The 21,334-nt window shown below is 37.4% G+C and overlaps 1 long non-coding RNA gene across 1 annotated transcript; it reads right to left on the bottom strand.

Annotated features, from left to right (window-relative positions):
- Positions 1–5,336: 5,336 nt before the first annotated feature.
- Positions 5,337–6,388, bottom strand: LOC145736023 (uncharacterized). The gene is made up of 2 exons (XR_014179820.1): positions 5,874–6,388; positions 5,337–5,762 (listed from the first exon to the last, which is right to left on the bottom strand). It is a non-coding gene; the product is annotated as an uncharacterized LOC145736023 (long non-coding RNA).
- Between the last annotated feature and the right edge of the window lie 14,946 nt (positions 6,389–21,334).

Below are 21,334 nucleotides of genomic sequence, written 5' to 3'. Positions count from 1 at the left end.
TGGTGAGGTTTTGTTTTTTGTTTATCAATCCCAATCCTCTGACCGGTTTCGCCGTATTACGTCTCATCAGAGAGGCTATAGGGCTTGATAACCAAAGAACAAAACCTTCGTTCCAGTATAGTCAACTGGATGCCAGAAATGATAGTTGTGTGCAACATCTGGTGACATCTGTACTCAACTCTATGAGTTAGAAAGTACAGATGGCGTTCCAAAATCTAGGAACAGCACCATTAATGCCGCATCATTCGGTAAACACCGATCTGATTGGTTGAAAATGGTGAGGTTTTGTTCTTTGGTTATCAAGCCCTATAGCCTCTCTGATGAGCCGTAATACGGCGAAACCGGTCAGAGGATTGGGATTGATAAACAAAAAACAAAACCTCACCATTTTCAACCAATCAGATCGGTGTTTACCGAATGATGCGGCATTAATGGTGCTGTTCCTAGATTTTGGAACGCCATCTGTACTTTCTAACTCATAGAGTTGAGTACAGATGTCACCAGATGTTGCACACAACTAAAAAGTGCAATTTTGTCAATTTTTTATTTTGCTCCAGGAGGGTTCCAATGCACAGCAAAGAGCATATTTATACCAAACGACCTTAAATTAGGTGAAATAAGTACAAAAAAAGCACTTACAAATTTTCCATTTTTCAAAAAAATTTAAAGAATGGGGGGGTATTAGGGGTCTTTTTTTACTACTTTTTTCAATTCAATATCTCGGGAACCTGAAAAGCTAGAGAGTCTAGTTTTGGCTCATTTTGTAGTATTTTTTATCCTCTTTCTAATAGCGTTCTAGCGAAATCTATGAGTTTAAATAAAAAAGTTACAATCATTCAAAATTTGAAAAAAAAATGATTTTTGCAAAAAGTGCAATTTTGGCAATTTTTTATTTTGCTCCAGGAGGGTTCCAATGCACAGCATAGGGCATATTTATACCAAACGACCTTAAATTAGGTGAAATAAGTACAAAAAAAACACTTTAAAATTTTTCATTTTTCAAAAAAATGTAAAGAATGGGGGGGTATTAGGGGTCTTTTTTTACTACTTTTTTAAATTCAATATCTCGGTAACCTGAAAAGCTAGAGAGTCCAGTTTTGGCTCATTTTGTAGTGTTTTTTATCCTCTTTCTAATGGCGTTCTAGAGAAATCTATCAGAGTTCAAATAAAAAAGTTACAATCATTCAAAAATTGAAAAAATTTAATTTTTGCAAAAAGTGCAATTTTGGCAATTTTTTATTCTGCTCTAGGAGGGTTCCAATGCACAGCAAAGGGCATATTTATACCAAACGACCTTAAATTAGGTGAAATAAGTACAAAAAAAGCATTTTGAAATTTTTGATTTTTCAAAAAAATTGAAAGGATGGGGGTTTATTAGGGGTCTTTTTTTACTACTTTTTTAAATTCAATATCTCGGGAACCTGAAAAGCTAGATAGTCCAGTTTTGGCTCATTTTGTAGTGTTTTTTATCCTCTTTCTAATAGCGTTCTAGAGAAATCTATCAGAGTTCGAATAAAGAAGTTACAATCATTTAAATATTGAAAAAAATTTATTTTTGCAAAAAGTGCAATTTTGAAAATTTTTTATTTTGCTCTAGGAGGGTTCCAATGCACAGCAAAGGGCATATTTATACCAAAAGACCTTTAATTAGGTGAAATAAGTACAAAAAAAACACTTACATATTTTTCATTTATCAAAAAAAATTGAAAGAATGGGGGGCTATTAGGGGTCTTTTTTTCCTACTTTTTTAAATTCAATATCTCGGTAACCTGAAAAGCTAGAGAGTCCAGTTTTGGCTCATTTTGTAGTATTTTTTATCCTCTTTCTAATGGCGTTCTAGCGAAATCTGTAAGAGTTTAAATAAAAAAGTTACAATCATTCAAAATTTGAAAAAAAAAATCATTTTTGCAAAAAGTGCAATTTTGGCAATTTTTTATTTTGCTCCAGGAGGGTTCCAATGCACAGCATAGGGCATATTTATACCAAACGACCTTAAATTAGGTGAAATAAGTACAAAAAAAAACACTTTAAAATTTTTCATTTTTCAATAAAATGAAAAGAATGGGGGGTATTAGGGGTCTTTTTTTACTACTTTTTTAAATTCAATATCTCGGTAACCTGAAAAGCTAGAGAGTCCAGTTTTGGCTCATTTTGTAGTGTTTTTTATCCTCTTTCTAATGGCGTTTTATCAAAATGTATAAGAGTTAAAATAAAAAAGTTACAATCATTCAAAAATTGAAAAAATTTCATTTTTGCAAAAAGTGCAATTTTGTCAATTTTTTATTTTGCTCCAGGAGGGTTCCAATGTACAGCAAAGAGCATATTTACACCAAACGACCTTAAATTAGGTGAAATTACAAAAAAAGCACTTTAAAATTTTTCATTTTTCAAAAAAATTGAATGAATGGGGGGGTATTAGGGGTCTTTTTTTAATACTTTTTGAAATTCAATATCTCGGTAACCTGAAGAGCTAGAGAGTCCAGTTTTGCCTCATTTTGTAGTGCTTTTTATCCTCTTTCTAATGGCGTTTTATCAAAATGTATAAGAGTTCAAATAAAAAAGTTACAATCATTCAAAAATTGAAAAAAATTCTTTTTGCAAAAAGTGCAACTTTGTCAATTTTTTATTTTGCTCCAGGAGGGTTCCAATGCACAGCAAAGAGCATATTTACACCAAACGACCTTAAATTAGGTGAAATAAGTACAAAAAAAACACTTTAAAATTTTTCATTTTTCAAAAAAATTGAAAGAATGGGGGGGTATTAGGGGTCTTTTTTTACTACTTTTTTAAATTCAATATCTCGGTAACCTGAAAAGCTAGAGAGTCCAGTTTTGGCTCATTTTGTAGTATTTTTTATCCTCTTTCTAATGGCGTTCCAGCGAAAACTATAAGAGTTCAAATAAAAGAGTTACAATCATTCAAAAATTGATAAAATTTCATTTTTGCAAAAAGTGCAATTTTGTCAATTTTTTATTTTGCTCTAGGAGGGTTCCAATGCACAGCAAAGGGCATATTTATACCAAACGACCTTAAATTAGGTGAAATAAGTACAAAAAAAGCACTTAAAAATTTCTTTTTGCAAAAAGTGCAATTTTGACAATTTTTTATTTGGTTTCAGGAGGGTTCCAATGCACAGCAAAGAGCATATTTATACCAAACGACCTTAAATTAGGTGAAATAAGTACAAAAAACGCAATTTTAATTTTTCAAAAAAATTGAAAGAATGGGGTGGTATTAGGGGTTTTTTTTACTACTTTTTGAAACTCAATATCTCGGTAACCTGAAAAGCTAGAGAGTCCAGTTTTGGCTCATTTTGTAGTGTTTTTTATCCTCTTTCTAATGGCGTTCTAGAGAAATCTATCAGAGTTCAAATAAAAAAGTTACAATCATTCAAAAATTGAAAAAATTTAATTTTTGCAAAAAGTGCAATTTTGGCAATTTTTTATTCTGCTCTAGGAGGGTTCCAATGCACAGCAAAGGGCATATTTATACCAAACGACCTTTAATTAGGTGAAATAAGTACAAAAAAAGCATTTTGAAATTTTTGATTTTTCAAAAAAATTGAAAGGATGGGGGTTTATTAGGGGTCTTTTTTTACTACTTTTTTAAATTCAATATCTCGGGAACCTGAAAAGCTAGATAGTCCAGTTTTGGCTCATTTTGTAGTGTTTTTTATCCTCTTTCTAATAGCGTTCTAGAGAAATCTATCAGAGTTCAAATAAAGAAGTTACAATCATTTAAATATTGAAAAAAAAATATTTTTGCAAAAAGTGCAATTTTGGCAATTTTTTATTTTGCTTCAGGAGGGTTCCAATGCACAGCAAACGGCGTATTTATACCAAACGACCTTAAATTAGGTGAAATAAGTACAAAAAAAACACTTACATATTTATCATTTATCAAAAAAAATTGAAAGAATGGGGGGCTATTAGGGGTCTTTTTTTACTACTTTTTTAAATTCAATATCTCGGTAACCTGAAAAGCTAGAGAGTCCAGTTTTGGCTCATTTTGTAGTATTTTTTATCCTCTTTCTAATGGCGTTCTAGCGAAATCTATAAGAGTTTAAATAAAAAAGTTACAATCATTCAAAATTTGAAAAAAAATCATTTTTGCAAAAAGTGCAATTTTGGCAATTTTTTATTTTTCTCCAGGAGGGTTCCAATGCACAGCAAAGGGCATATTTATACCAAACGACCTTAAATTAGGTGAAATAAGTACTTAATCAAAATCGATAATAAGTTTGACATTCATTATGTCAGTGAGTAAAAATAATTGCATTAATTTATTTATTCTTATGCGTCTTTAGACGATAATTCAGAAAAATTAAAATAGCGCCAAGATAGGTATAGAGACATCTTAATGAAACTTAAAGAGAATTGACAGGAGAATAATTCGCAACCCTTAATACAGGGTGTTCCATTTAAAAAAATCGAATTAACCGATTTTCAAATTTCCTAACTTGGACGCTCTGTACAAAACACTTTGTATGGTGCAATGTTTTCTACGCCTATTTGAGCTTTTACTTACAGTTTTGACTTCCTTTAGACCATATTATTTTCATTACTTTATTACGAGTCATTAGACAATTATTGTCGATAACAAAGATTAATGTTTTGCCCCTAATTTGATTGTTTTGTTAAACAAGTTGGCAACGCCGCCATTTTATGCAAAGATGAAAACTGATTCGGATGTAGAATTTTACAAAGAATCCAAATATGCAAAAATATACAGGGTGTTTTATTAAAAAAAAACAAAAAACATTTTTGATCCTCACTTACGCAACACCCTGTATAGTCGAAAGTATTTTTATCTTGTAGACCAAATGATTCTGATCAACTTTTACATAATGATTTTTTTAGAAAAATCAAAACCAACAACAATATGGGACTTTGTCACACTATTGCGCCACCCTGTAGGTAAACAAAGTTTGTCAAAAGACAAAATAAAAATTTTCTAATAGCCAATATTTCGAAAAACAATTTAAAAACCAAATTTTTTTCTAGAAAATATTAGCAGAATTTTGAGAACATTCCGAAAATGTTTCAATATACCCAGTGATCCATTAGAAAAAAGAAATTATTAGCTGTAGTCCTTTTATTTTGAGGTTAAGAATATTTTGGTAATAATTTTTGGATTCAACTTTTTAAATTACCTCAATTGGCTACTTAAGTATTTTCAATTACAAATAGTGAAGCCCAAAAAAGGAGTAGTAGGCAAACTTAAATACTATGTCTAAAAAATAACTTTAGTTTGCTATGTACCTAAACTATATTCCAAAAATACAGCATTCAATAAGGATTTTAAATTTATAAAAAAAAAAGATTACTGACGCAATACAGAAAAAAGTTTGAAGAAGTAAAACTTAAAAAAACAAAACTTTAAAGAACACCGTGTATTTCTTTAATAAAGCATTTTTGAAATTTGGTTTATATAGCAAACTATAGTTATTTTTAGACGTAGAATACGCGATTTAAGCTTGCATATTAAAACGTGAAACACCCTGTAGACAGGCTTTGCTATTTTCTTTATAGATATTGAATAAGATATTATCTTACCTTGTGGCTACACAGTCGTAAATAAATTTGAGAGTGCCTCGCTGGGTGACAGAAGCTTTCCTTAGCTGTGCCCTGAATGCTTCAGCTTCTTTGTACCTTGCCTCCCTCGGATGATTGTGGTGTGCATTCATAACCGTCACCTCACCATTTGACACTTTTCCAGAAGCCCTGCACCCCAACCTTCTGTCCTTCGTGCAAACAAGATACCTATAAATAGACAATAATAAGACTCAATAAGATATAGTGATATGGTCAGCCGTCCAGGAGCTACGTGTTATGATATGGCGAGTTGTTTTATGCAAATAAATACATTTTTACCTGGTGGTAACTGTTCTGCGACGAGTTTTGTAGGAAAATCCATCATGGAATACTACTCCCTCATCCATGATGAGCGTCCTGATGTTCGCTGCTATATACCTATTTACAAAAATCAAAACACTAAAACAACAACAGGATTAGTAAACAGTAATATCGCTTTAGAAATCTATTTAGGAATATCGCTCGAATGGTAAATGTAGGATCAAATTGCAATCACAAAATGAAAAGTCGCATGTAAAATTTCTGACTCAATCGTTAAACGCTCAAGACCAGAAAGAAAGAATGTATCAAAAACGCCCAATTTATATGAAAATTTTTAACGGTTTTCTAAGAAATGGTTTCATTTTGTAATGTTCTCTTAAGCCCGTTTTAGACTGTCATATTTTTGGTACCAGATCTTGTATAAGAAATTGGCACATAGTTGTGAGGTTTTTGGGATAGGTTTGACTTGGTTTGAATAATTTTCGGTGTTTACACTGTCCCATAAATGCTCTCAGATATGATCGAATTATTTTGACGCTTGACAGAAAAATGACATGAATGATAGTTTATAACCCGGTTTTGAAGTTTAAAGATTCAAAAATCAAAGGTATGATAATAATAATATACAGGGTGTCCCGCGAGGTAAGGGACAAAATTTCACTACGTGGTCCGCAAATGCTTCCTTACCAAGATATGATTTTTTTAAGTTTAATAGTTTTATTGTGTTGAAAAGTACAATAACCTCACAAAAATATTTTTTTACAAAAAAAATTAATACCTCTTGGAAAATAACTGTTTATAATAATTGTTCAAAGTGCCCATTTTCCCATTGTAAGCATAGTCTAGCCTTTTTAATAATGTGGATGAGAGCCATTGTAGTTTTCAGTACAAAATCACTATTAAATTTAAAAAATTATATCTCGGTAAGGAAGCATTTGCGGACCCATGTTCATAGAACATTTTTGACTGGAATTCACCTAATGAACACGTAGTGAAATTTTGTCCCTTACCTCGCGGGACACCCTGTATATGCTAATATTGATGCTAATTGATTAATAGTTTATTATTTGTGTTTTTTATTCTGGATTTTGTGCACAAATCGTGTTTAAAAACAATATTAAAGTTGATATGGATAACCTTGATTCGTATTTTATATTCCAATTTGCATATTGGTCCACTTTTGTGGTAAAAAAAATTTGCGAAGGAGGAATTGCTAAAAAGCGTTTGCAAAGAAGGTCTGCCAGAAAAGTGTGGCAAGAAACAAGGAGACAAATAGGTCGAGGAATTCTGAGTTTGCTGAAGGATGAACTGTTGTTGGAGGATCCTCATCATTATAGGAACTTTTTACGAATGGACAACCCCTGTTTTGTCAAACTTCTGGATATTATTAAAGATGACATACAGAAACAATCAACCCACTTAAGAGAACCCATATCGGCTGAAAATAGGTAATTAGGAAATAGCACAAATGCTATTGATTTAATAACCCTACAGTCATATTTTTTCGTTTACTGATGTTACAATGTTATACTATAACTTCATGTGTCTTGCACTGATATATAACAAGTAAAACGTAAATACTTATACCTAATGGGTTAAGCTGAAGCCAAAGTGTTGTATCTGTTAATTGAGGATAAATATTAGAAAAAATTGAATGGATTGTGTTGTACATAAAATCTTTATTGTTTTGTTTTTATATTTAGTTAAAAAGTGGCTTTTTTCAGGTAAGCAATAACATTACGATATTTAGCAAGTGGCAATTCTTTTCGGGATCTCATGTATTCTACTTGAATACTGAGCACTATTAGTCTTATAATACCAGAAGTGTGCAAAGCAATAATTTCAAATATGCAAGAAGAATATATAAAAGTAAAATATATGACACTGTTTTATCAGATATAATATATGATAACACTCTTAATGTAATTGTTAGTTACCAACTGATAGCCAAGGATGGACAAATGTTGCCAATGACTTTGAAAAGCTGTGGCAATTTCCATTTTGTTTAGGAGCTCTTGATGGCAAGCATATAAGTTTTGAGGCCCCAAGAAGCTCAGGTTCTTTTTACTACAATTACAAAGGGAGCCATAGTATAGTATTACTTGCACTGGTAGATGCTACTTACAAGTTTTTATATGTCGATGTGGGTGTGAATGTAAGAATAAGTGATGGAGGAGTGTGGAGAGAAAGCAGCCTTAAAAAAGCAATTGATAAAAAATTACTAAGTTTTCCAGAAGATAAATGTTTTCCTGGCTCAACTATTAAGGTGCCATTTGTCATGATTGCTGATGATGCGTTTCCCTTGTCACGGAGAATGATGAAACCATACCCTCAAAGAGGCCTTTCAAGGGAAAAACGAATTTATAATTATCGTCTTTCAAGAGCCAGGAGAACTGTAGAAAACGCATTTGGAATATTGTAACATAGTAATTACACTATGTTCCGTACCTGCATTTGCTTCGGTCTCCCCCAATACCAGACTTATGTAAACAAGATCGGCGAATTGGGGTCATGATGTGGGTATAAATACAGCTTCAAAGCACGTACTAATCACCGAACTCTGGGGTCTTCCCCAGAGGGAAGTCACTGACTGATCTCTGGGACAGTCTGGGTTTACCATCTGTGTAGCTTTTAGTGGAGCAGTTGGTAACCGAGTGCAAGCACCCGGAAATCAGCTTGACAAAGGAAATAGCACGGGCGAGCAGCATTAGTTACCGTACCGGCTTATCTCCCTTTATCAGTACCTACGCGTCTTATTCGGCGTGGTGAATGCCCTGGGACACTAGTCTAGGGTTCTATTCACCCCCGGTAAGCGTGCGCCCTCCGCGAAACCCTTCAGACGCTCCTTACATCATGATCCTCGCCTACTTGGCAATCTGGGGGTAAGACCATTGTAGTTTTATCTTAAATAAAAACGGCTTACCTGTATACCTGTGGTTTTCTTCTTCTGAGCTACCCCTTAACGTGACAATATTAGTCAATAGATTTAGAATCTTAAAACATGTGATTAATTTAAGTCCAGAAAAGGCTGAATTAATAACATTAAGCTGTTGTATTCTGCATAATTTTCTGTGTACACATAACAGTAAATATAGTGAAGTACAAGAGGAAACATGTGAGTTACCAGGAATTTTACAGCAAGGTGAGGATCTAATTTTTCACCCTATTTTTTTTTTTTTTTAATTCAGTCTTTTTTCCTAGGTGGGCTTAGATGTACCAATGATGCTACCGCAATTAGAAATAAGTTTTGCACCTATTTTAATTCACAAGGGCAGGTAGATTGGCAAAACCAATATGCAGGCCTTTTATAATATAGATTTTTCTATGTATTGGCTATTCTTTTAAATAAAAAATCATTTAAAATGACAAATTTATTAATAAAAAAAAAAACAAAATTTTAATTACTGCTTTTTAATTGCCTCCCCCAACAAACGAACAATCTCCATATAGACGTCTTGCTTCACTCTATTATCCTTTATTAAGTGTAATTGGGTCGCAACAAATTGACCCATTATGTCTTCTGAGGTGCTCTCCATTTTACGCCTGTTTGAGAATGCAGCCGACATTGTCTCAAGTCCACATGACACACTTTTTAGAACTTCTAATTCACCAGCAGTGTCACTGAGTTTTCTCTTTTTTCCACTCCTCTTTGTACTTTCGCCAGAAACCATAGGCTGGGACTGGGAGCTTGCTGGCCGGCTACCAAAATGGGATGTTGGGGACAAAATCCCGTCCTGGTTGCATTCATAAATTCCATCCACAAGTGTCTGTGACTATAACAATATTTATTTATTTTACTACTAGATAGGAATAATAAAATTAAACCTTAAAAATTAATTCTGTGCTTCTAAGGTCCAGTTGTACAAGTAGGGTTCAAAGGCGGGTTTAGCTGAACTCGACTGGTACTTGAACCTGCCCATAAGTAGAGTATTGCTGTCACAAACCAAATTAATTTGACAGCAATGCTATTCTTATGGGCAGGTTCAAGTACCAGTCGAGTTCAGCTGAACCCATGTTTGAACCCTACTTGTACAACTCGGCCTAATTTTATTATTAATTTTTAAGTATCTATTTACATTAAATTCCTCCAATGTCACAACATCTTCATCTTCAGGTTCTTGTAGCACCTGCTTACTGCAGCCGGGCTGAGGGCTTAGCTGTGTATCTGGGATTGTGAATGTGCTCTTTGATGGTCGAATTTGAAGATGTTCATTAAGAAATTCCAGCTTTTGGTAATACCATAGAGATGGCTGGTAAACCTACAAAAAGCAAAGACCTCACATTTTCACAGAAGTATGCATATTCCTGGTAGCTTTACAAACCTCTTCTTCACCCATTCCAGAGTGAATTGCCTCCAACACTTTTTTTCTTTCTGCCGAATAGGTATTTCGCAGGCCCTGAAACTTTTTGCTGACTTCTTGTATGGTGGTATTAGGGCGTAGCACATTTACTTTTTTTGTTATGTCTTCAAGAGCTTATTATGATAATCTTTGTTTTTTATGGCATACAAACATGGATATGATTGGTACTCTTCAATTAGAGTCTCAATTTGACTTTGAGTCCAGGAAGACATTGAATTTCGTATACACAAAATAAAATACTAAGTACACTAGTTTCACCAGAGTTTTCGTGGGACGTGTAGATCGGAAATAAACACAATACACAATCACAATACCAAACCCAAACAACAAAAATAATCAAATGGATAATTTTTAGGTTAGGTTTGTAATTGTTATGCCCAATGCGCATGCTCACACACTAGAAATGTGTTGAAAATAGAACGCGTCCTATTTTTCAACACATTTCTCAGACCATCTTTAGAATTCAACTGTTTTCCTGTTTTACACTGTCACATCTAAATGGTATAAGATTTTGTATCAAATCTGGTATAAAAAATATGATAGTCTAAAGCGGGCTTTATAGAAGAGTGCATTTTTTTTCCATAACAATGTTAAGATAAGAAAAGGATGAACAGAACACTGCACAAAAAAAAAACAAAGGTTTTGGGGGTGGCAAATGGTAGATTTGTATTTACCGGTGGATGTGTTGATTGACAGTTGACAAATTAAATTTCATAGGAATATAGAAAGCGGGAGCTTCAAAATGAAATGGAAGAAATTAGAAAATTTCGATAACTTTAATAGTAAATGAAATACAGAGGAGGTTCCAAAATGACCAATTTTCAAAAACCCCCCGTATCTTTGAAACAAAAGAAGTTTGCGCAGCCCACTCTTCGCCAGTCATCTCAGCTCAGAAAAAGAGATCAGAACACGTATGCTACTTTTTTTCTATCTATTACCGTTTTCTCTGTCCCCGTAAAACCATCGAAAATGCAGCACCCTGTACAGTTAAATGGGTATCCTGCTCCTCACCCTCTGTATCAAATTCGTACATATTTTCAGGTCTGGTTCCATCAGATTCATATTGACTATCATATTCGACTTGAGAATTTGTGGTTGATGGGTTTAAATCAATACCCAAACGTTCATTAATAATATCTAGGGGGACATAGATTATGTTATTGGCTACAAAATTAAAACATTAATTGAAATAATGTTGTGTGTAGCGATTAAATCCATTACTTACTTCCATTCTCATGAACTAAAGCTGATTTCTTAGATGAACTGTATATGTATTCCCCATTTTCATCTACGACTAAGGTGTGGGTATTGGAAAAAATGTCTGTATCCATTTTACACGCCATTTTAAGTGATTAAACTATCATTGACTAACATACTCTCAATTTTACAAAAAAGAACATTTCAATCAACCGTTTTAAAGTTTTTGCTGTTGTTTACCTATTTCAGACTTCAACAATCGGCGTCTGCGCGACAAACTTTATCTCAGTCACGATTGGGACAAAAAGTTACGTTGTAGGGTAATCTTTGTGCGTATTTCGAACGCTAATAAGTTTTACCGGGTACGTTCATAAACGAGTTAAAAAGTTGCCGGACGTGTCGGGCGATCGTTCGGTAATGATTATAAACGCACCCCAGGATACGCCCTTTTTATATCCTGACAAAACCTCATAAATCGACCCGTCACCAATTGAATGTCCCCCAAAATGTTCTGACGATAGATCCACTCTCCAATGTAAGCGTCTGCATAGATGATACTCGTGCAGACTCCCAAGTCGTTTTTTAGCCCTCTTCATGCCCTTTCGATATTCTGCGGGTGGTATCGAAGGGGTACTAAATTAGGACCTGGTGCTGGTCCGGTGAACTCATCCAAGCATTCATCACTGAACCGCCCTTCGGCCACCCAAATGGGATCCAATGGTCTTGCTGGTCTGACGAACTCCACCGAATGGTTTACTGTCCCATGTCCAGAAAAAGCTTCACCACAAATCCGATATGCCCTCCATTCGTCGGAACATATGAAGCTATTAACATCAATGAAGTCTTGCATTATCGGAATAAGAGTGTCTCGAGTACGATTTTCCACCAAAACCGCAAACCTTTTTTTGGTGGTCATCGAGATTCCACCGAAGACCCAGTGGTGGTTCCACATTGTTGCCCGTCAAACGTTGTATTTAGACTTGAAGAGGTGAGTCTCATCCACCTCCACAATATCTTGATCGCCCCCTAACTGACAAAAATCATGCCACGCAACTTTTCTGGCCACATCTCTGCAGTACTGGTACTACGCTACTGCAGTGTCTTTGGAAACATGGACGTTTTCCACGGCCGCTACGACTGGTTGCCCCGTCAACCAACAATAAACAAGTTTCACTATCTGGTCGGCGCCCATCTCCGACAATCCTGCACTTTCCAGAAACGTGTTTTTCGTAGGTTCAAGCCTATGTTTGGCAGGACATCGAAAATTCCACCCTAATTTCCTTCCTCTGTCGGTCGAGTCTTTCATTTCTCGACCGCAATTGACAACTGGACACGTTACGACTTCGCCCCTTGCCGGAATTACGCCCAAATGCTGAAACACCGAATTCCCTGGTGATTAACAGCCCGTTTTTCCTCCTCATTCCAGGTAGTCCCGAGATAAACCCCTAAAGTAAAAATGTCTAGCCTTTCGCCGCCGTTAAACAAATCAACAGGATTCATTTTAAGGTAAAAGTGGCACAAGAACAAACACAATACTACGCAACAGTAAAAAGTTTAAACTAGACTAACGTATTTTAACGAAATCTTCATATATTATTCAAAAGAACACCGCCATAGATGTTCAGTGGTGGAGACGTAAAAAAAAAATCCGCGAAAAGCCGCGTATAAAAAGAAATAACTCCCTATTTATTATATTGAAGATTTGCCTTTTCTAGACAAATACTTACAAGATTTCTTTAGAAGACTTATTCAAATTCGAAGTTTAGGGTATGTCCAAGATGCACGCTGGTAAAAGCAGGTAGTCAGACTCAGATACTCGACGCCGATCGTCTGACTTTGAGCGGCAGGTGGAGTGTGACCATTATGAAAGCTGGTTGTCAGCGCAGATCAGAGTGCGCAAACACCAAAACGGAATTAAACAGATTAGTGTAATATGGAACTTACAAGAGAACAGCTCTATTGCTGTGTAGTGACAATGTTACAACCAAATTAAAACCAACGAGAAGTGAAATAGATCCAATTAATAAATTAAGATCTATTTACGGGGAGTACAAACACCTTTTTTCGCAGTTACTTGCCGACGAAAACCGATTTTTCGAATATTTTAGAATGAGTCCAAATACTTTTTATTTTATTTTGTCAAAAATTGAGCACAGACTTACCAAGAACTGAGCAAATTACCACAAAACCCCTATTCTACCAGAAGAGAGATTGGTTGTCACCTTAAGGTAAGTAAAAAATCTCTTTTTTTCAAAAAGTTTTTTTATATATTTTTTTTAAACGGTTTCTATAAATAGGTACAATGAATGTGGAGTGCTAACTTTAAATAACTAACCTAAATCCAATAGATAATGATCAACTGCCGAAAGCCTACTATCATATGAAGTACTATCATGTGAAGTTGTTGACTGAGTTGGGGATAGCAGCGAATTAGATACATGTGTCGACTGTCTTGCATATGTAGGCTGTTGTAAAATACATTTCGGGAAAGCAAACTCTTCCACAACTTGTTGAATACGGCTCCGGAAATTAAGTTTTTTTTCTGTTGGTATTTTTGAGACAAACGGCAATATTATTGCCGTATGTCCGTAATTAGCAAATTGGCTCACGTGACTTTCTCTCTTTTCTGTCATAGTAGGTGCTTTCGGTTTCAGATTGCTTGAAGAAGCTCGAGGAGTAACTATGTCTTTTAAAAATAACATTTGTTTAAAATAAGGCCATTTGGGCTCAGTGGCCGTTTCTGCAGCGTCTCCTGATCTTGGTGTCTTTATTTTGCTGTATTCAACGTTGAATTGATCACGTAGATAATTCCATTTCCTCCGAAGCACAGCTCCTAAAGCCAATTAAGGAAAATGAGTATCAAATATTTAGGTTGATTATAGAATTTTCAAATTCAGTTACACTTTTTTTGATTGTGTTTCAGGTTTTTGTATACGGGTATGTCATTTCGAGGGTTGGCATTCATCTTTAGAATGGGGAAATCCACAGTGGCTATGATAGTAAAAGAGACAGTTAGTGCAATATGAGAGGAACTACAACCAATTTATATGGTACCATTGGATAAAGACTTTGAACGAATAGCTGAAGATTTTGCTAAACTTTGGAATTTTCCACATGTGATAGGGTGTCTTTATGGCAAGCATGTGAGAATGGTGTGTACAATGGTTCAATGTACTTCAATTACAAGAAATACTTTTCTATAATTCTACAAGGTTTAGTGGATGCACACTACAAGTTTATTATTATTGACGTTGGAGGGTATGTATTGTTACGGTCTGGACCTACTATGCTCGATAGTTCTTAACAAGCGCTCGCTTCGGGATGAAACCGATGCGCCGTAATATCTGGCCGGGCGCGTATTAAAGTAGGCCACAGTTAGGAAGCGCCGGACCTGGAACAATCGTTAATATTCGACGTAAATCGCGAAGCGTTTCGCGGTCATTCTAGAACGTGGGTTGCGAATATAAAAGACGCGGTGTAAACCGCGGGAGTAGTGAATTTGGGAACGCGGTTAAGTTTAAATAGCGAAGTAATTGTGGAATTGTAGTAGTGTTTTTAGTAGCTGTGTTAATTATTGTACGGAGTGTTTTAACGTGTTAATAAATTTATTAATTGTTCAGTTAAATTGACTTTGTGTGAACCCACGGGAAAATCGTAACAATTGGTGTCAGAAGTGCGATCAGACTTTAGTGCGACGTGAATTGGAACTAAACTTCGGGTTAGAGACTTGTGTTCAGAACCGGACTAGAGATTTTCGGAACAGTGGTGTGTTAAATTTATTTTATGCCAATAACAAGACGTCAAAGTGCAAACATGGAGGCCCAACTTGCAGCTATTATGGCAATGCTTGGAAAACAAGAAGAGATTCGACAGCAAGACAAAGAAGAACAAGAAAGGATTCGACAAGAACAAGAAAGGATTCGACAACAAGACAAGGAAGAACAAGAAAGAATTCGACAACAAGACAAAGAAGAAAAAGAAAGAATGAGACAACAAGATATAGAAATGCAAGAAAAACGTAACGTAGAAATATTGAACGGTCTAGCGGGGACCAAAACAGAAATCCAAGAGTATGTAACCCATAGTCTTAAAAAGATGGAGTGTGATGTTGAGGAAAAATTAAAGGATGTTCGGGAAGACATTAATGATGTTCGGGACGACATTAATAAAATTCAGAATGATGTTGAGATAAAGCTACGCGACTTAGAGCAGAAAATTGACAGCAGAGGAGCCAGCTCTACAGTGATCACCGGAAACGGGCTCAACAAGATCAAGCCTCCCACATACGACGGTCAAACTTCATGGGCAACGTACCAACTCCAATTTGAGGCCGCTGCAAATGCAAATAGATGGAGTAACGAGGAAAAGGCTGTAGCACTGGTGGTGGCATTACGAGGACCAGCATTGGAGCTGTTACAGACTCTGCCTATCGCCCAACAAAGCAACTATGACGCATTAGTAGCTGCATTAGAACGACGTTATGGGGATCAGCATAGGAAAGGAGTGTACCAAACACAATTAAAGGCAAGACTGCAGAAAACTGGTGAAAATTTACAAGAGTTTGAGGCCGAAATTCGTCGCCTTGTGCATCTGGCTTACCCAGCCGTCCCGGATGAAATCCAAGAAGAACTTGTGGCACAGTGTTTTGTAGATGGGATTCGAGATCTGGAAGTAAAGAAAATGCTGAAGATGTTCAAAGGAAGCAACAGCAGCGAATTACTAGTTCGAGCGCTGGAAGTTGAAGCTGCGTGCAATGACTTAAAGCCAAGGATCAGGGCCGTGACTATTCAAGAGGAGAGAGAACCGCCAGCCGATCATGCTGCTACACCAATGAATGAAATTAAATCAATGTTCGGCCAATTAGTGCAACAAGTGGCAGCATTAGGAAATGGTCTTTCCACACAGTTAGAACGATCACGCCCGATCACGAGAGTGGAGTGTTATCGATGCGGACGTACGGGACACATGAAACGAGATTGTCGAGTAAGGATACCGTCCCGCTCTCCAACGAGGGACGTACAACCATCCAGAAGGGACCAGGAAAACTCCCACTAGTCAACATTACGGGGCGAATGTTGACTAGCGAAAACAAAGCCCCCAGAATTATCTCCATCAGAAGCCTGGGTAGATCAATGGGAAGCCTGAACGTAGATGGAAAGGTGGATGCGATGAACGTTACTTTTACTTTGGATACCGGTGCGGCAGTATCTTTGATCCGGTCAAACCTTGTGGATAAAAGTCAAGTTAAGCCTTTACGAAGAAGTATTCTCCTGCGCACTGTGACTGGAGAATCGGCTAAAGTTTTAGGAGAAATAACAGTCAAGATTTGCCTTGGAAGGATTACGTTTTACCACACTGTGTTAGTAGCGGATATTGAAGATGAATTTATTCTGGGAATGGACCTGATTCGTCAACATGGATTTTCTTTTGATCCCGAGCAAAATATCCTAAGGTTTGGAAGTGAAGAGTTCATCCTGTCAACCAGTCACCGCTGTGAGTCACCCATTAATGTTTTGGCATCTCAGACAGTAAAAATAAGCGGCAATTCCGAGCAAATAATTATTGGACAATTGGAGCAGAATTCTGGGAGCTGTGTTGGACTTGTACGAAACCCGGACCGACCAGGAAGATGCCTCATTGGGAAATCACTTGTAAATGGAGGAAGTGAAGTCCCAATAAGAGTTGCAAACATTTTTCCAGACGACGTCAAAATCAACAAAGGCGAAATTATTGCGGTATTCGAGCCTGTAGTCAAAATAACCAATTGCGATGGGTTACCAGAACAGGAGCTGGGGGGAAACAAGCTCTTAAATGAACTTGAAAAGACCTGGAAACATCTGTCAACACCACAACTGAAGAAGGCTCGGAAACTGATTTTGGACCATGGTAGCATATTTGGAACACCGAACAATATGGGAAAAACTACCATTGTAAAACACCGAATTAACACCGGCAATGCACAACCGATTCGACAACCACCTAGGAGACTACCAATAGCCAAACAACAGGAAGTGCAGGAATTAGTGGACAGGATGCTTGACGACGGAGTTATAGAAGAATCCTGCAGCCCTTGGTCATCACCTGTTGTTCTGGTCACTAAGAAAGATGGATCAAGCAGATTTTGTGTAGATTACCGAAAACTGAATGACGTGACCAAAAAGGACAGCTATCCACTTCCCCGTATCGACGACACACTGACGACTTTGGCAGGATCCTGTTGGTTTTCTACTTTAGATTTGAAGAGTGGGTACTGGCAAGTTGGCATTGAGGAGCAAGATAAGGAGAAGACTGCTTTTTCTGCTGGAAATGGGCTGTACCAATTCAATGTGATGCCCTTCGGACTTTGTAATGCTCCTGCTACGTTTGAAAGACTAATGGAAATTGTGCTTCGTGGCCTTAACTGGAAGACTTGCTTGGTTTATCTGGACGATATCATGGTGATGGGAAAAACTTTTGAAGAACATCTGGACAACTTGCAAGAAGTATTTGCTAGAATAGGTGGTGCCCATCTTCGATTGAACGCCAAAAAGTGTTGGTTCTTCCAAAAGCAAGTCGAATTCCTTGGGCATGTGGTGACGGTCGACGGAATCCAGACGGACGACAAGAAGATCCAAGCAATTAGAGAATGGCCAGTACCAAAGGATAAACACGAACTCAGAAGCTTTCTAGGACTTGCCACCTACTACAGACGGTTTGTGGAAGGATTTGCCAACATCGCAGCTCCGCTACATCAACTTACTGAGGACAAAACACCCTACTGTTGGAATACCCAATGTGATCAGGCGTTCAGAAGATTAAAGGCCTCACTTTGCTCCAGTCCCATCCTCAGTTATCCACAACCAAAAGGAAAGTTCATTTTAGACACAGATGCCAGTAATTCTGGTATTGGAGCTGTATTGTCTCAAGTCCAAAACGGAGAAGAACATGTCATAGAATACTTCAGTAGGAAACTTACCAAAGCAGAACGGAACTACTGTGTAACGAGAAAAGAGCTACTGGCAATAGTAAAATCAGTCGATCACTTTCACAAGTACTTGTACGGACAGGAATTTTTGATAAGGACTGACCATGCGGCACTCAAGTGGCTCCTCGGAATGAAACAACCGGAAGGACAAGTAGCAAGATGGCTTGAAAAACTCCAGCAGTATAATTTCAACATCAAGCATCGACCCGGAAAGCTGCATAATAACGCAGATGCTCTATCAAGAAGACCTTGCGCCGAAGAATGCAAACATTGCCAGAAAGCGGAACAACGTGAGGGAGTTGTGTCCATCAGAATGGTTCAGCTGAAGACCGATGATGAATGGAGTCCCGATGAGATCAGGAAGGATCAACTAGAAGACAGCGACATAGGCCCATTGTTGTTGAGAAAGGAACAAAGCGAGCCAAGACCAACATGGCAAGACATCTCTAGCAAAGGCCTGACGTTCAAAGCACTTTGGGCTCAGTGGGACTCGCTTGTGGTTGAAGGCGGCTTGCTAAAAAGAGCTTGGGAGAGTGCCGATGGAAAAGAGATAAGGAAGCAGCTGGTAGTTCCCAGAGGAAGGGTCAACCACGTACTGGAGGAAATGCACAATGGAAAGACTGGTGCTCATTTGGGAGTAAATAAGACTTTGGACAAAATCCGGCAACGCTTTTACTGGGTGAACTACTGCCAAGACGTGAAATCATGGTGTCGACAATGTTCCATTTGTGCAGCTAGCCACGGACCACAGACGAGATCCCGGGGACCTATGAAGCAGTACAACGTAGGATTGCCGTTCGAACGTTTAGCCATAGACGTTGCTGGGCCTTTTCCTGAGACCAACAGAGGCAACAAGTACATTCTTGTTGCCATGGATTACTTTAGCAAATGGCCTGAGGTGTTTGCGATTCCAAATCAAGAAGCCAGCACAGTCGCTGATATTCTCGTCGAAAATGTCTTCAGTAGATTTGACACTCTGATCAGGGACGAAACTTTGAGTCCAAGCTCTTTCAGAGGCTCTGTGACCTGCTAGGCATTAGGAAGACCCGAACAACGCCGCTTCATCCTCAGTCGGATGGCATGGTCGAGAGATTTAATAAGACCATAGAGCAACATCTCTCAAAGGTTGTTGATCAGCATCAGAAAGATTGGGACCAGCATATTCCGCTCTTCTTGATGGCTTATAGAGCAGCAGTCCACAACTCAACGGGACAGTCACCATCTAAAGTTCTGTTTGGTCGAGAACTGCGACTTCCATGTGATGTGGTGTTCGGATCTCCAACAGGCCAAAGCACAAACATTGAGAACTACGTTGACGAGTTGCAAGACAGATTACTGAACGTCCATGATCTGGTCAGGGAAAGTCTGAATCTAACTAGCGACAAGATGAAAGCTCGTTATGATCTGAGGGCCAATTCGGGAGGGTTCCAGAAGGATGACAAAGTTTGGTTGTTTAACCCTCAGAGGAAGAAAGGCAAATCACCAAAATTAACACCTGTTTGGGAGGGACCTTACAATGTGGTAAAAAGGTTAAACGATGTCGTGTACAGAGTCCAACGCAGCCCCAAAGCCAAGATGAAAATTGTCCATCTGGACAGACTAAAGAAATACCACGGATTAGATGAAGCGGATCGGGACGATCAGCTTTAAGAGGGGGGCAGTGTTACGGTCTGGACCTACTATGCTCGATAGTTCTTAACAAGCGCTCGCTTCGGGATGAAACCGATGCGCCGTAATATCTGGCCGGGCGCGTATTAAAGTAGGCCACAGTTAGGAAGCGCCGGACCTGGAACAATCCTTAATATTCGACGTAAATCGCGAAGCGTTTCGCGGTCATTCTAGAACGTGGGTTGCGAATATAAAAGACGCGGTGTAAACCGCGGGAGTAGTGAATTTGGGAACGCGGTTAAGTTTAAATAGCGAAGTAATTGTGGAATTGTAGTAGTGTTTTTAGTAGCTGTGTTAATTATTGTACGGAGTGTTTTAACGTGTTAATGAATTTATTAATTGTTCAGTTAAATTGACTTTGTGTGAACCCACGGGAAAATCGTAACAGTATGTATATAACATTAACAAAACAAGAACAGTATCAAAGATTTTTTTCCTGATAAATCAAAATTAGTTTCAATTGAAAATTTTCCAAGGCCAAAAAATGTAAAGGGTATACAAAGTTTTTTGGGACTTTGTAACTACTACCGGAAGTTTATAGAAAATTTTGCAAAAATTGCACGTCCCTTACATGATCTGACAAAGAAACAAAATAAATTTGATTGGCAGGACATACATCACGAAGCGTTTGAAACACTAAAACAAAAATTGATTAGTGAACCGGTTTTAGCACATTTTCAACCAAATAAAGGATGTGAATTAAAGGTAGATGCATGTAAAGATGGAATCGGAGCAATATTATTGCAGGAAGATCATGAAAATGCGTTACACCCAATAGCATACGCAAGCAGAAGTCTTAGTAAAGCTGAAAAGAATTATTCTATAACAGAACTTGAAGGGTTAGCAGCCATATGGGCGCTATCTTATTTTAGACATTTTATTTATGGAAAACCTATAAAAATAGTGACAGATCATCATGCACTATGTTGGCTAAAACCCTTGAAAGAGACTACTGGACCTTTAGCGCGTTGGGCGTTAAAATTATCGGAATTTGACTACACAGTACATCATAAATCAGGAATTGCTCACAGAGATGCAGACTGCGTACGCAGATATCCTGTTTTGCCAGCGAATACGAAAGTACAAGAAATTGACGAAATACCAACCTTTTTATTGGATAAGCGTAACATTGCAAGCAAAAGATGAAAACATTTTGGAAATAATTCAGGCTATAAAACATCCTGAAGAAGCTACAATTGGTATACGCAAGCAAGCGAAAATTTTAGGCTTGAATCAGAAGTTTTGTACCGTATAAACCCGCATGGAGTGGGCCGGACTAAACTTTTAGT

The sequence above is a fragment of the Ips typographus genome, linkage group LG11, assembly GCF_016097725.1.
Source record: "Ips typographus isolate SLU linkage group LG11, UJ_Ityp_2.0, whole genome shotgun sequence".
NCBI lineage: Eukaryota > Metazoa > Arthropoda > Insecta > Coleoptera > Curculionidae > Ips > Ips typographus.
This window is presented reverse-complemented; position numbering and strand designations above follow the sequence as displayed.